Source organism: Dipodomys merriami, unplaced genomic scaffold, assembly GCF_024711535.1.
Source record: "Dipodomys merriami isolate MVZ:Mamm:240054 unplaced genomic scaffold, mDipMer1.0.p SCAF_33, whole genome shotgun sequence".
Classification (NCBI taxonomy): Eukaryota; Metazoa; Chordata; class Mammalia; order Rodentia; family Heteromyidae; genus Dipodomys; species Dipodomys merriami.
The window spans coordinates 2,468,760-2,483,975 of NW_027204826.1; the positions used below are offsets into that span (position 1 = coordinate 2,468,760).

General features: G+C 42.2%; 1 protein-coding gene across 5 annotated transcripts in view; it reads right to left on the reverse strand.

The window, feature by feature from the left end:
* The window catches only part of Peak1 (pseudopodium enriched atypical kinase 1), a 230,520-nt gene that overhangs the window by 175,269 nt on the left and 40,035 nt on the right, over window positions 1–15,216 (reverse strand). For 2 of the 5 annotated variants that reach the window (XM_070042825.1, XM_070042826.1), the window contains one exon: window positions 7,796–7,858. The exons of the other annotated variants lie outside the window; for them this stretch is intronic. The gene's annotated coding sequence lies outside the window, so the exon portion shown is untranslated. The remainder of the gene's footprint in view (window positions 1–7,795; window positions 7,859–15,216) is intronic. 5 annotated transcript variants of the gene reach the window in all.

The following is a 15,216-nucleotide window of genomic DNA, read 5'->3' on the forward strand; positions in this document are numbered from 1 at the left end:
CATCTAAATAACCAAGAAGCTCCTCTGATTTTACATTATTTTGTGGCAGAGGCATGCCAAGGATTAATCACACAGGCTAAACAAGACACTTAGGAAAAGCTAACTCTAAATAGGCAGAAGTCCAAACACATGAACATACCTAATTGGCATTCCACTGTTCCCTGAATCAGTCAGTCTCCATGTGAACCAGAATGGTGTGCGGAAGGAAGGCAATGAAGAAGCCCAGACGGTAAACTAGGCAAGGTAGTCTTCTAGATATAACCAAGGACATCATCGGCTACTTTTTTTTTTTCTGCATAAGGCCTTGAGTTCAATCCCCAATAACACACACACACACACACACACACACACACACACACACACACACACACACACACACACACACACACACACACACACACACACACACACACACACACACACACACACACACACACACACACACACACACACAGAAGCTTTTTTTTTTGTTTGGTTGGTCATGGGGCTTGAACTCTGGGCCCGAATGCTGTCCCTCAGCTCTTCAGGTCAAGGCTAGTGCTCTACCACTTGAGCCACTGTGCCACTTCTGGTTTTCTGAGTGGTTTACTGGAGATAGGAGTCTCATAGACTTTTCAGCCTGGGCTGGCTTTGAACCAGAAGCCTTAGATCTCAGCTTCCTGAGTAGCTAGGATTACAGGCGTGAGCCACTGGCGCCTGGCTTAAGCTTTCTTTTTTCCTATCTTATTTCACTCTTTGCCTCCCACTCAACCCCATCCCGACATTTTCCTACTCTCTGGAACCCCTACTACAACCCCCTCCTGAGCTGCCCAGACCCTTGCCCATGCATGGAAATTCATTATACATGTTTTTATTTTTAGAATGCCACATGACCTGATAAATGAGCAGCACCCACAAACATCCTCCATTTCTTCTTGTCTCTGGCCCCACCTCTAAGACTCACGCTACCCTAGATCCTCCAGACCTCACCCTCTCCTGCCTTTTATTGTGGGTAGAGGAGGAATTTGCTGGTCCTAGGGCTTGAACTCAAGGCCTGGACACATCCTGGAGCTTCTTTTGCTAAAGGCTAGTGCTCTACCACTTGAGTCACAGCACCCCTTTGGTGCCTTTTTTTTTTTTTTTTTTTTTTTTAGTTTAGTGAAGATAAGTCTCAATGACTTTCCTGCCTGGGCTGGCTTTGAACTGTGATCCTCAGATCTCAGCCTCCTGAGTAGCTAGGATTACAGTATGAGTCACTGGTGCCTGGCCCTCTCCTGTCTTCTAAGAAACTTTTGTATTCAACTTTCTTTACTGACATCTCTCCCTCATGACATAATCACATTTCAGTATCTCCCTAAAAAAACAATAAAACCTTTAGTAGAAAAGTCAGAGCTAGTACCATGTCCTCCTCCAGCATCTGCCTCCTTGTTTTTCTTCCTCTCATCAAATCTACATGATCCCCATCCCCACCCCACCCAGCAACTGACCACTGCCAACAGCATTACATTAATCCTTGAGCCCTGGCCAGTACACTGATCTATGGAGAGATCTTTGGAGAGCCATGAACGTGAACAGAACAAGTTCTTTATGTTCTCCAACCTCTGCATTACTAGTTATTAGTCCCGTTGTTATACTTTGTTGGGTATTGTGTTAAATAATAAGTTACTACAGTAGATGGTTGGCATCTGAGAGTCCAGGGTTCCAAGGAGAAAAATCTGCTAATAATCAGGGTGCAGACTTTAGCACTTTACTGTGGAAATTTGATTCATTTTTTTCCCCTAGAAAGGCACCCAACCTCTGCTAAAGACAGCAATCCCACATTTTCACTTTATCACTTAAATTAAGCGTATGATGTGCCCTTTTGGCTTGAGAGGATTACCATAATTTATACCTTGCTTTTGGGGCACCATATGCTTTCACAAAATTATGGGCAGGTAAACACTCAGCTCACACAACTTAAACACCACTGATGATAACTCAGGACCCACTGAGAGCTTCTCTATGTCTCCTGAGCTGTGTAATGGGCATGTGGAAAGTAAATTTTTTATTTTTGAAATTTCTTTGGATTTTTTCAACTACATTGGTCATGACTACATGTAATCTGCAAACAAGGAGGGCTTGTGATACTTGATCACAATAGTTTGACTGTAAAAATCCTGTGTATATATAATTTGAGGATTTTTTTTTTTTTTTTTTTTTTTTTTTTTTGCCAGTCATGGGCCTGAACTCTGGGTCTGGGCGCTGTCCCTGAGCTCTTCAGCTCAAGGCTAGTGCTCTACCACTGGAGCCACAGCACCACTTCTGGCTTTTTCTGTTTATGTGGTGCTGAGGAATCGAACCCAGGGCCTCATGCTTGCAAGGCATGCACTCTACCGCTGAGCCACCTTCCCAGCCCCGAGGATTTTTCTTTTTTTTCTCTCTCTCTCTCTCTCTCTTTTTTTTTTGTGCCAGTATTAGGGCTTAAATTCAGGGCTTGGGCACGGTCCCTTAGTTTTTTCTACTCAAGGCTGACACTCTACTACTTGAGCTACTGCTCCACTTCCAGCTTTTGTTGGTTAACTGGAGATAAGAATCTCTTGGATTTCTCTGCCAAGCTGGCTTCGAACCTTGATCCTTAGATATGAGCCTCCTAAGTAGCTGGGATAACAGGTGTGAGCCATCAGCACTGATCCTATGCACTTTATCTTGTCCATTTGTGGCAGTTCCTAATTTTCCAAAGGTGGGACCAAAACTATCTTCCTTTCCACAGGCTCCACTGTGATACAAATGTCACTCCCCGTGAACACGTGGGGTCTAGTTCCCCTTCAGCTTAAGTCCAGGCTAGGATTCAACTTGATTGTAAGCAACTGGGTGTGAAGGTAGTGACACTGAGTGCTTCCAAGGCTGAGTGAGGAAAGCCATACAGGTTCTGAGACTAGGTTTGTATGAGAGAGACGGAGGGAAAGAGGGAGAAAGGGAGCAAGGAGGAGAGAGAATGAGGAGGGAAGGAGGAGAGGAGGAGAGGAGAGGAAAAGAGGGAGAGAGGAAGCTGTTACTTTTAACCAAGGTATTTTGCAAGCAGAATGTCCAAAGGGGCAACTACTGGTTTCTTTTACATGTATTGTATATCTGCAGATAGAAAGGAGCTAAAGAAGAAAGTACTTGTTTTGAAGCAGAATTTAGAAGAAATGTGAGAGTCAGCAATTGCTAGGTTCCAAAATAAAACTTTCTCATCCACAATTACTCCCAGCAGTGAGTGCTGGAAATAAGAAAAAGTTTGAGGGCAAAGATCAAACACAGGGTACAGAAAGGGGCATCTGGTCTCAAGGTAGAGATGAAGCCACAGGTGCTACTTTTAAACCCTTTGCTGACACTTTGTTTGGCTGTGGCTTTTCCATCCTGACCTTCCCAATGCCTTTGCATGTGTTCACCACACATGACTGGTCCCCCAAGGGTTCTGTCCCCTATCCTGAGCAACTTCTTGTCAAGCCACGCCCTCAATTCTATGGCCTTGGAAATCTCATCCTCTTACATCTTTGCCCCATTCCAATGACAGCAGACAGATCAATACACTTCAGAGACCTCATTTCAAACCATGGCTGGGCATGGCGGTATGTGCCTCTTATCCCAGCTACTAGGGAAACACAATGGCTGAGTGTGGTGGTATGGGCCTGTCATCCCCAGAGATGAGAAGCTCCAATAGGAGGGTAGAAGAACTGCAGTCAACTCTGGCCTGGGCCAAAAGCAAGAGCCAACCGGGAAAATAACCAGTGGAAAAGGAGGCTGGAGGTGTGCCTCAAGGGGTAGAGCGCAAGCCTGCCTTGCACAAGGCCCTGGGTGTGGTATACAAAGCCTGTAATCCCAGCTACTTGAGAGAGAAGCGGGGGGCAGGAAGACAGCAATCCCAGACCAGCCCTGGGCAGGAGCACAAGATTATATCTGAAAAGTTAACTAAAGCAGAAAGGGTTAGGGGTCATAGCTCAAGCAATACAGTGCTTCTAGAAAGCACAAGGGCCTGAGTGCAAACCCAGAGCTAAAATTAAAAAAATAAAATCATATTAGGGAAACCAGACCCAAGCACTCATCAAACAAACCAGACCAATGAGTGATGCAGCCCATCACCCAAGCCATATGAAAAGAGCAGCTAAGGCTGTGGTATGCCAACAACCACCGTCCTTCAATCAGAACAAATCACAGATCGACAGGCAAATCAACTAACTTCCAATCATCCTGGCTTCAGCTCAAGTGTGGTTCCCCTGCTTCATGGTCTAACCCTGTGGTCCTCTTAGCAACTGCCCACTGCCCACTTCCTTCACCTGACAGCTCCTAGACAGGGTGCGTTTATTCATCCATTAGCTGACCACCCTTAGTAACTCTGAAGTTATACATGGCTCTCTTTCTGTGTGTGTGTGTGTGTGTGTGTGTGTGTGTGTGTGTGTGTGTGTGTGTGTGTGTGTGTGTGTGTGTGTGTGTGTGTGTGTGTGTATGTGTACTTCTAGAAACTTGCGAGTGCTAAACAAGTACTCTACCACTGGAGCTGTGTCCCCAGTCCTTTTGTTTTTATTTGGTTTGCACACTACTGTTTTTGCCTGAATTGCCCTCAAATTTGAGATTCTCCTGCTGAGTAACTATGATTATAGGCAAGTGCCACAATCCTGGGCTTCCTAAGGCCTCCTTCGATTCTATGGCTGGTTTTAACCCTCTCCCAGCCCCCTACCACCTGTGTGTCATTCTGTGAAGTGAGATGTGGTATAGCTATTAGTAATTAGGACTGGAGTGGAATAAAGAACTTGTGATTGCCATAGTAAGGACTTGCGAGTTCTGGGTGAGGAAAAAGCTGGCAAAATTACTTTGTGAATTTGTTATTCAATAAATCCTTTTTCACAATGAAAGGTCCTCAAAAACTTGGATGTTTCTAGAAAGTAGCTTCTTCCATGCCCCTCAGTCATTATTCCAACCCCCGCCATTCCCCTCAGGCCCTGCATCTCAGACACTGCCAGCCACAGCACTGCGAAGCCACAGCCCTTGTTATCTATTTCTGAGGAAGAGGGATTTCCCACGCTTCCTCATCCCCACTTACAAACTCATCTCCAGCTTCCTTGGTGGCACCTGCTTCCTTCAGAAGAAAGAAGCCGTTCTAGATTAGGTGAACCTTTTGCTCTGCATACACCTCTGTCCACTTCCCCAACCTTGCTCTTAACCTGGTTACACACACACACACACCTCTCTCTCTCTCTCTCTCTCTCTCTCTCTCTCTCTCTCTCTCTCTCTCTCTCTCTCTCTCTCTCTCTCTCTCTCTCCTATACCCACTGCAGTGGGAGCTGCACTCCAGACTTGGAGCCCCACCTCTCAGGCTGGTGGTGCTCTAAAGCACAGCTGGTATGCCTAGATGAGGAGCCTTTACTCCGATGTCTCTTTGTGGCCTCCTTAGGCCACTGAAGATACCTCACCAGAGCTATGGGCACTGAAGACATTTTCCTCCACTTCCAGTCAGCACTTTCCCATTCCTAGCCTTTTTACCTGGTCACACACTGCTGTGGATCCATGAAGCTGTAGAGTCTTTAGCTGGGTGGACATCCTCAGCAGGAAGAGGTCACTGACATCCTGTCACCTCTGTGCTGACTATCTGACAGCAGGGAACATGCTCTTCTCAGGTGCAGCCCCTTGCTTATCCTAATTCAATCCCTTATCTGGGCCCTTTCTGAAAATCTGGCTACCCAGCCTTATTTTATTTATTTTTTTTGGTTGGTCCTGGGGCTTGAACTCTGGGTCTGGGCGCTGTCCCTGAGTTGTTCAGCTCAAGGCGAGCACTCTACCACTTGAGCCACAGCACCACTTCCAGTTTTCTAGTGGTTCACTGGAGATAAGAGTCTCATGGACTTTCCTGCGTGGGCTGGCTTTGAACTGCAATCCTCAGATCTCAGCCACCTGAGTGGCTAAGATTATAGGTGTGAGCCACTGGCGCCCAGCAACAGATTATTATTTACCCACAAAAAGCAAAGTGATATTGATACATGCTACAATATGGATAAGCCTTGTAAACTTTATGCTATGTGAGAGAAATCAGTCACTGCAAACAGCATATTGTCTGATTTCTTTTACAAGCAATGTCCAGATCAACAGAGGCAATGAGTAGATTACTAGCTATCAGAGAGAAGGGAAGAAGAAATTAGTACTCATTTCTGATGAGTACTTTTTAAAAAAAAATTTTATTGTGAAAATACTGTACAGAGGGTTACAATTACATGGGCAAGATAATGAGTACATTTCTTATCAAGCATTGTTGCCTTCTCCTTTGTTACTTTTTTTTTTTTTTAATGTGCACTTTTTAATGTGGAGCTTGAACTCAGGGCCTGGACACTGTCCCTTAGCTTTTTCACTCAAGGCTGGAGCTCTACCATTTGAGCTTTAACTCTACTTCTGGCTTTAGCTGATTAACTATAGAAGAGTCTCAAAGACTATCCTGCCCAAGCTGGCTTTGAACCTTGATCTTCAGATCTCAGCCTCCTGAGTAGCCAGGATTACAGATGTGAGCCACAGGCACCTGGCTGCTGATGAGTACTTTGACAAATGATGAAAATATCCCAAAACTCTACTGTGGTAATGCTGTAAATACAATAAAAGCCACTGAATTGTATACTTTCAATGGGGGAATTTTATGGTATGTACATTAGTTCTCCATGGAGATATTGTATAAACTAAACAATCATGCCTATGGCCCTAGTGAGATGAAAAGTAGGAAAAGAACAGATTACAATGCTCTGTGAAGGAGTTTGTAACATATCCTGTAAGCCATGTAGAGATAGTGAAAGATTCAGGAAATCAAATTGAGATGCTGACATTTATCTTTTAGGAAAAAAAAAAAAAAAACCCTGATAACAGTGACAAGAACAGCTCACAAGTAGCTACATGCAAGAAGATCATATTAGAGACATTTATAAATGTCTCTTAATGGTCCATTTGTAAAAAGATTCATTAAAGAGTAAATTTTTTTTTTAAATGAAGATTTGAGCCAGACAGGTAAGAAAAGTACAATGTCAATGCCTATGGAACTGTCTGTAAAAGATCATGAAGACAAAATATTACCATACAAATGGGTACATCTTATTCCATAATCCTCATAAATAAAAGGGAATTGTAGAAAGGAATCAAGTCTGAGAGAATAGAAACGCTCTAACTGCCCTATTAAAACATTAGTTTTTTTAAGTCTATGATTTAACTATGAAGAATATCAGAACAAAATGCCAGGATTTTCCTCAAGTGTAGATCAGAAAACAATAGTATGAATTCTATATTTTCTTAGGAAAAACAATGGAAGCCAGGCATTGGTGGCTCACCCCTGTAATCCTCAGGAAGCTGATATCGAGGTTCATGGTTCAAAGCCAGCCCAGGCAGAAAAGTTTGAGACTCTAATTAACTGACAAAAAGTCAGAAATGAACGTGTGGCTCAAATGGTAGAGAGGCAGCCTTGAACATAAAAACCAAACAGGACTGTGAGGTCCTGAGTTCAAGCCTGAAAACCAGCACTAAATACCTGAATATATACATACATACAATGGAATAATTCACTTAAAAGCATCTTAATTCTGTATGTCACCTTTATAATAACACTAAAAGTATTTAATTTTTAAAAGTATCGTATTACTAGAATCAGACTTATTTCTTCCAATCAAATCCCCACAAGAGCACCCTAACCTGTAGCTTTTTAATAAGAATCTGCTTCCTGTTCAAATCGTGAGAGGAAACGACATTTGGCATTGACTTAAATTTTTCAGAAGCAACTTTTTTTTAACAGAAAATATATTAAAAAGGACAATTTAAATATAAAATATCTCACCTTAGGTTTCTAGACAAACCACCAAGAAACATCAACAGCAGAAGTTTCAGGTTAGGCAGTTACCTGAATTGAAGAAGGGAAAAAAAAAAGAGAGACTGAGCGAGAGAGAGGAGGGGGGGAGGTCAATACAACTAAACCTGAGTAGAGGTTTAACTCTTTCAGTAGAAAACACTACTTATTTGTCTCTTACATTTTTGTGCTCAAGCTGTTCTTTGGGAGTCTATACAACATCAAGGATTGATAACTTCTGCTAGGCTGGATGTCAGTGGCTCATATGTGTAATTCTAGTTACTTGGAAGGCTGAGACTATTGGGATCACAGTTCAGGAACAGCCTGGGAAGACATTTTCTCAAGGAAGTGTTGGATGCAATGGTATGCAACTGTTACCCTAGGCCCTGGGATCCTGTGCATATGCATATGCGCACGCACACATGCGCGCGCGTACACACACACACACACACAGGAAAGGAAGCCAGATCCTATCTCAAAAATAACAAGCAAATGTCAGGGCTGGAGGTGTGGCTCGGTGCTAAGAAGAAAATACTTGCTTTTAAGCAGAATTTAGAAGAATATAAATGAATTACCACAAATGATAAATAGAACAATGAGGCATTAAACTAGGGTGGTGGTGTAGCTCAAGTGGCAGAGCACCTGTCTAGATAGCACAAAGCCCTGAGTTCAAATCCCGGTGTCACACAATAAAAGAAATTTGAGATAATAACCTACAATCAACAAGTGTACACATATACATATGTGTACACACACACACACACACACACACACCACATACCTACTCAAGTTACTGGAGACAGAAGTGCCCAGTATATACTAACTTCTCAACTAAGAAAAATCTGACATACCTACCCAGCTATAGGGAATATAGGTGAAGCAAAAACCAAATGCGAATATAAAGTATAACCCAGAAATAGTTTTAAACCAATGACCACTGAAATTAAATCACTGTTTAATTACAACCATATGTTGTTTTCTCAAGTTTAGTTATATTAAAAAGTATCCACACACAGACTAGAGGAGGATACCCTTAGGGGAGAAACCCAGCGGTGTAACCTCTCTGAACATTTAAAATACCATTTATCAAAACCAATTCCAGGAATTGGGGGGATAAAAGAAAGAAGTATTAAATTGTGCATAATTTATAGTGAAATACAATAAAGCGCATAATTTATACTAAGAGCCATTACAATGTTCTAAAAAATGTCTATAACAGGGTCTCAGACATCAGGGAGTTTCCAGTACTACCTCTTTTTTTTCCCTCTGTTTTTTTGTGTTTTAGTGTACTCTACTTCTTGAGCATTTTTGCTTTTGGCAAAAAAAAAAGACCTCAAGTGATGTCACACATCCTTGTCCCTATAAGTAGATCACAGCTCTTTATCACTCCCACTTAGCTGGGATAATTAATAGGTATGCACCCCCATACCCAGATTACTGGTGAGCTAGGGTCTTGCTAACACTTTGCCTGGGCTAACCTAGCACCATGATTCCCTCCAGCCCCACACGCCTGCAATCTCCACTTCCTGAGTAGTCAAGATGACAGATATGATCCACTGTATCTGATATCCACTTTCTTGATTTTTAGAAAATGAAATGTCTAAGTAGACAATGAACATACACTAATATGAGCAAACACTATCACCAAGCCAATCTTGGTTTCTAAATTCTAGAAGTTCAGTAATAAATACCTAAAACAAATCAGGAATCAAACTACAGCCAATGCAGCCTATGGTCTGTTTTTGTCTGGTCCTTAAGAGAAGAATGCTTTTTGCTTTTGAGTGGGTGTTTGTGTGTGTGCCAGTCCTGAGACTTGAGCTCAAGGTCTGGGTACTGTCCCTGAGCTTCTTTTGCTCAAGGCTAATGCTTTACCACTTGAGCCACAGCAACACTTCTGGATTTCGGGGGGGGGGGGGGGGGGAGGGAAGGGGGAGGGTAGTTTATTGGAAATAAGAATCTCATGGAGTTTCCTGCCTGGGCTGTCTTCAAACCTCAATCCTCATATCTCAGCCTCCTAACTACCTAGGGGTACAGGCATGAGTCACCCATGCCTGGGTGGCTTTTTTTTTTTTTTGTCCCTGAGGATTTTTTTGCTTAAGAGTAGTGCTCTACCACTTAAATCACAGCTCCACTTCTGTGTTTCAGTAGTTAACTGGTGTTAAGAATCTCATAAACTTCCCTGTCTGGGCTGGCTTCAAACTGTGAACCTCAGATCTCAACATCCAGAGTAGCTAGGATTACAGGCATGAGCCACGGGCACTTGGTAACTTTTCACATTTAAAATCTTTATGAAAATATGCAATAGAGGCATTCTTTGATCATAAAGCTTCAAATATTTATTATTTGGCCCTTTACAAAAAGAGAGTTTGCTGACCTCTGAGCTAAATAATTCATAAATCAATGAAGCAGGCCTTTGTGGAGGCTCTGCTCCAGAGACACAAGTATGCCACAGCACTAGAGCACAGGAGCAGGGGAAGCAAGCGCTAGAGCCTGGCCCCTCCTGTTCTATTACAAAGGAGAGGCCTGAGCCCCAGAGGCTCCAATTTCTAGGTCTACTGTCTCCCGGGTTCAATATGCTATGCATCTCCTCGTGACGCTGCCATTTTAGTGGAGTAATGGAGCAATAAAAGAGGGGCATGGAGAGCAAATGTGCCATCCTCCAACTCTCCACTGAGTCCTTCTTGCACACAGCTAATCAAACACACTGAGTAAGTCACTGAGAATCTTGCTCTTGCACCAGCTCAGCAGCACCAAAGGTCATCCCCAATCTCCCCAACTTCCTCCTTTGCTGCTCTATTCACAAGTTGTCTAAATTCAGCATATGACTCTCTTTTGCATTCCTGAGGACTTTGGTTTACGCAGCCTCTTTCCCATGGACAGGCCTTCCTTCCTCATCTATCCACATTCTTATCCTTCGTGGCTCAGTTCAACACCCACCATACTCTGAAGATATTTATAGTCCAATAGGAAGCATAGTTCACATGCACAAAAGTAAAAAAAGAAAAAAAAATCCTAAAAGCTGTAATTATCAAAATTAAAGAATTTCCAGAGAGTAAAATCTCACCTCAGGGCCTAGAAGAATGGTTCAGCAGTAAAGCACCTGCCTAGCAAGAGTCACAACTTGAGCTCAAGCCCCAGTACTGCCTAAAAGAAAGACAAACAAACAAACAAAAAGTAGCCAGGTGCTAATGGCTCACATCTGTAATCCTAGCTACTCAAGAGGCTGAGATCTGAAGACTGTGGTCTGATACCGGTCTAAGAAGTCCATGGTACTCTTATCTCCAATTAACCAGCAAAAAGCCCAAAGTAGAGGTATGGCTCAAGTGGTAGAGCACGAGCCTTGAGCAAAGAAGCCTAGCAAGAGCTCGAGGCCCTGAGTTCAAGCCCCAGTCCTGGCTCTTTGGGAACGCCTTTGTGTCAGATGTTGAAAGGGCAGATGAGAGGGACACCTGTAGCAGTGGAAATGGAGTTGAGTAGGGAACAGAGGAGCAGTTGGGATTCGACTGCCCTGCCTTTCCCTTAATTCCCAAAGTCCTTTGCCCACTCATGTTATTGAATAAGTGACCAAAAGCCACACATTTAATATGCTACTTAAGTAATAGCTATTCAAAATAGATGGCCTACTCGTGCATATGTTTCAAGATAGCTTTTGTGAACAAAAATATAACACACCTGACAAAACCAAATATAAATGATGTGCACTTAAGGCTGATTTTTGACAACTTTCAGCACACCTAAAGAGCTGAAAGCTTTTACATATTAACCATTTTGTTTCCATTCTTACTAAGTCATTCATTCTATAGAGAAAAGTTGATATTTTGTTCATTTTAAATACTAGTCACTATGTAAAAACCTGCTGAATAATAGTGGAATATAACATATCATTCAAATTTTCCTAATTAAAGGAAAATTAAAGTAAAAGGAAATAAAAGATGATGAAAATTAATTGTTATAAAAATGAAACGATCAAAAAATTTAAACCAGCCAGATACCAGCATGAGCCTGTAATGCTAGCTACTCCAGAGGCTAAGGTCTGAGGATTGTGGTTAGAAGCCAGCCCAGGTAGTAAAGTCTGTGAGACTCTTATGGCCAATTAACTACCAAAAAGCCAGAAGTGAAGGTATGGCTCAAATGGCAGAGTGCTAGCCTTGGGCAAAAAAGCTCTGGGATAGTGCCCAGGCCCTGAGTTCAAGCCCTAAGAGCAGCATGTGCGTGTGCGCGGCACGCACACACACACACACACACACACACACACACACACACACACACACACACAAACTATACCACTACAAATTCTTGACATAGTCCAGGAGCTCTCTGAAATGAGAAGAGATGTCCACAGATGTGTTTCCTAAGCCCAAGAGTGTAGGAAGATGCATTGTTTTGCTGTTGTTCATTTGCTATATTTGGATGGCTTTAAATTGAATTATTCGAACATGTACAAAACAACCTCGAAGGGGTTCACATACTTGCTCCTGGCCTCAGGAAACAAAAGCTGCTATTCAGATAAAAGATGACAGGAAACCGGATGTGACAGGCCAATAATTTAGCGCATTTTCTGCACATTTAAATATGTAGGCCTCCATAGCCATTAAGCAAAATTAGTTTCATGATGTCAGCCCAAAAGCCCCATGGGCTTTTTGTGTCATTAAAAAAAACTGCCATCCTAATTCTATTTGAATCTGTGTTTTCTCATTAGGAGCCTCTCAGTGCATCAGGGGAGAGATTTTAATTGCACAACTCCAATCAATGTTCAGTGTAGCCCAGAACTAACACACATTCCTTTAGTCCCTTCTGTTCCCATGGCTAAAAATGTAGGTATCATGGAGGACAATAACCATCACACACTTCTATATCTAAAATGGTCCCATTTCAAAATATAAGTATTACCTTAATATATATTTATACAAATTAAAAAGCAAAGTGAATGTGATACCAATACACAACAGAATTTTACACAACCATTACAAAGAATAATATTATGTCATTTGCGGGGAAATGGATGGACACATACCAAGTCATGTTAAGTAAGCCAAGCTCAGAGAGATAAATGGCACATGTTTTTTCTCCTACGTGGAAGCTAGATCTAAAATACACCAGGACATGATAAATTATACAGGACTCAGCATTCACATACAGTAAGACCAAAGGAAGGTATTTTAGGGAAGGGACACAAAGGTACAATATCTATGTGTATCCCATATAAATATAAAATAGTAATTATCAAAGTGAACTCCAAGAACTGGAAATGTTTTTTTCTTTTTTGCTGTTTTTCTTTTCTTTTTGTCTTGTTTATCTGTCTTTAGGAGGGATTACAGTTACATAGACAGGTAAAGAGTACATTTCTTTTTGGACAATGTCACCTCTTCCCTCTCTCTCTAGTAGTTTTCCCCTCCTGTCCATCACCTTTATAATAACAATTTAAAAAACCTTTAAAAAATTTAAAAAGCCACAGTGTTAGGGGAAAAAAAAAAGACAGACATCTTCCTAATCCACTGTACATTCCTACTCCTGGGCTTCTGCGAGTTTCATTTGCTCTGTACTTGCTTAGAACCTCCTCAAACCTACCCAGAACCTTTTCTACCTATCAGAGAAATCCTACCTGGTGTTCCCAAAAGAGATTCATATAATTCTTTCTTGATGTATTTTTATTATAAATTTGTATCAGCACACATTTACTGCACACAATGTTTCACTGTGACATTTTCAAATGCATATAATGTGCTTTGATCATATTTGGCCTTCCCTATTTCTCCCTCTTCTCCCTCTTCCTCTTCCCACTGGTCTACTTCTTCCCAAATGGTTCCCTTATACTTTCATGTCCTTCTAAAACATCTTTTTATTTCAAATAAGAGGGAATGTATGATATTTGTTTTTTCATGGGTATATGCAGGTACTAGGACTTGAATTTAGCATCTGGGCCCTGTCACTTAGTTTTATCACTCAAGGCTAGCCCGCTATCACATGAGCCACAGCTCTACTTCCAACTTTTCGAAGGTTAATTGGAGATAAGAGTCTCACTGACTTTCCTGCCTAGGCTGGCAATGACCTGTAATCCTCAGATCTCAGCCTCCTGAGTAGCTAGGATTACAGGCCTGAGCCACTTGAGAGTGGCTAATAGTTATCTTTTTAAGTCTAGTTTTTTTTTTTTAGTTAACATGATATAATCTCCAGTTTCATCCATCTTCCTGAAAATGATGTATCATCTCAATGGGGTTTTTGTTTTTGCTGGTTCTGAGGCTTGGACTCTGGGCTTGGGCGCTGTCCCTAAGCTTCTTTTGCTCAAGGCTAGCACTGTACCACTTCAGCTACAGCACCACTTCCGGTTTTCTGAGTAGTTTATTGGTGATAAGAGTCTCATGGACTTTCCTGCCCTGACAGGCTACGGACCGTGATCCTCAGATCTCAGCCTCTGGAGTAGCTAGGTAGTGTGAGCCACTGGTGCCCAGCTTTCTCATTCTTTTGTGTCTGCCCTTTGTCTATTTGTGACACTTGGGTTTGCACTCAGGGCCCTAAGCTCACTAAGCAAGTACTACTACCACAGGCTCTCTAGGGGAGATGACTAAACACCTGCTGGCAGAGCTGATATGCAGATGGCGCACACCTGCAGGGTTGTACGGCAGCACTACAATACTTAGGTAATGTGGTCTGATAAATGCCCACCATCCCAACCTCACCAGCTGTGGGGTAAGTACCTGCTGATAGCACCACCTCCCACTACCACACCCTCTCAACTCCACAGGAAAGCAAAACACTAATTAAAGGATGGCAGAATCCTTCTAGACCCTAAGCTAGTACTGTGGCCATCTATTAGACTGGTGCCCATGTTGTACTGACTCATTGATTACTCTAAAAGCCACTTTTATCGCTGTACCCAAAGCATGGATCACTGCCTAACTTACAGTAGACCTTTCGTTCTTTGTCAGAACTGAAGACAGTCAAGTACTGGTGTTCACACCTGTAATCTCAGATATTCCGGAGGCTGAGATCTGAGGATTGCTGTTCAAAGCCAGCCTGGGCAAGAAAGATTGTGAGATTCACCTCCAGCAAAAGAGGTGGAGGTGGAGCTGTTCAAGTGGTAGAGTGCTAGCCCTGAATAGCTCCTAGGCCCTGAGTTCAAACCCCACTCCCAGCACAAAAAATAACTGAAGACATACTAGCTCTACCAATGATACAAAGTCCTTGGTTATGCTTTCACTAATGCAGACAATAATCAGATTGGCAAGAAAGGTCCAAGTACTCAAATATTAGGCAAGAAAAACGTGAAGCTGACTTGATTACTATGTTTGGCTTAGCTTCTGATAAATCAAATTAACAATGTAGGCAACAATCTTCCAGGTGAATCTTCATAAAGTCTGGCTCAAGTATATGCTTTAAAAAAAAAAAAAAAAAAAAGGTAGTTGTACAAAGGT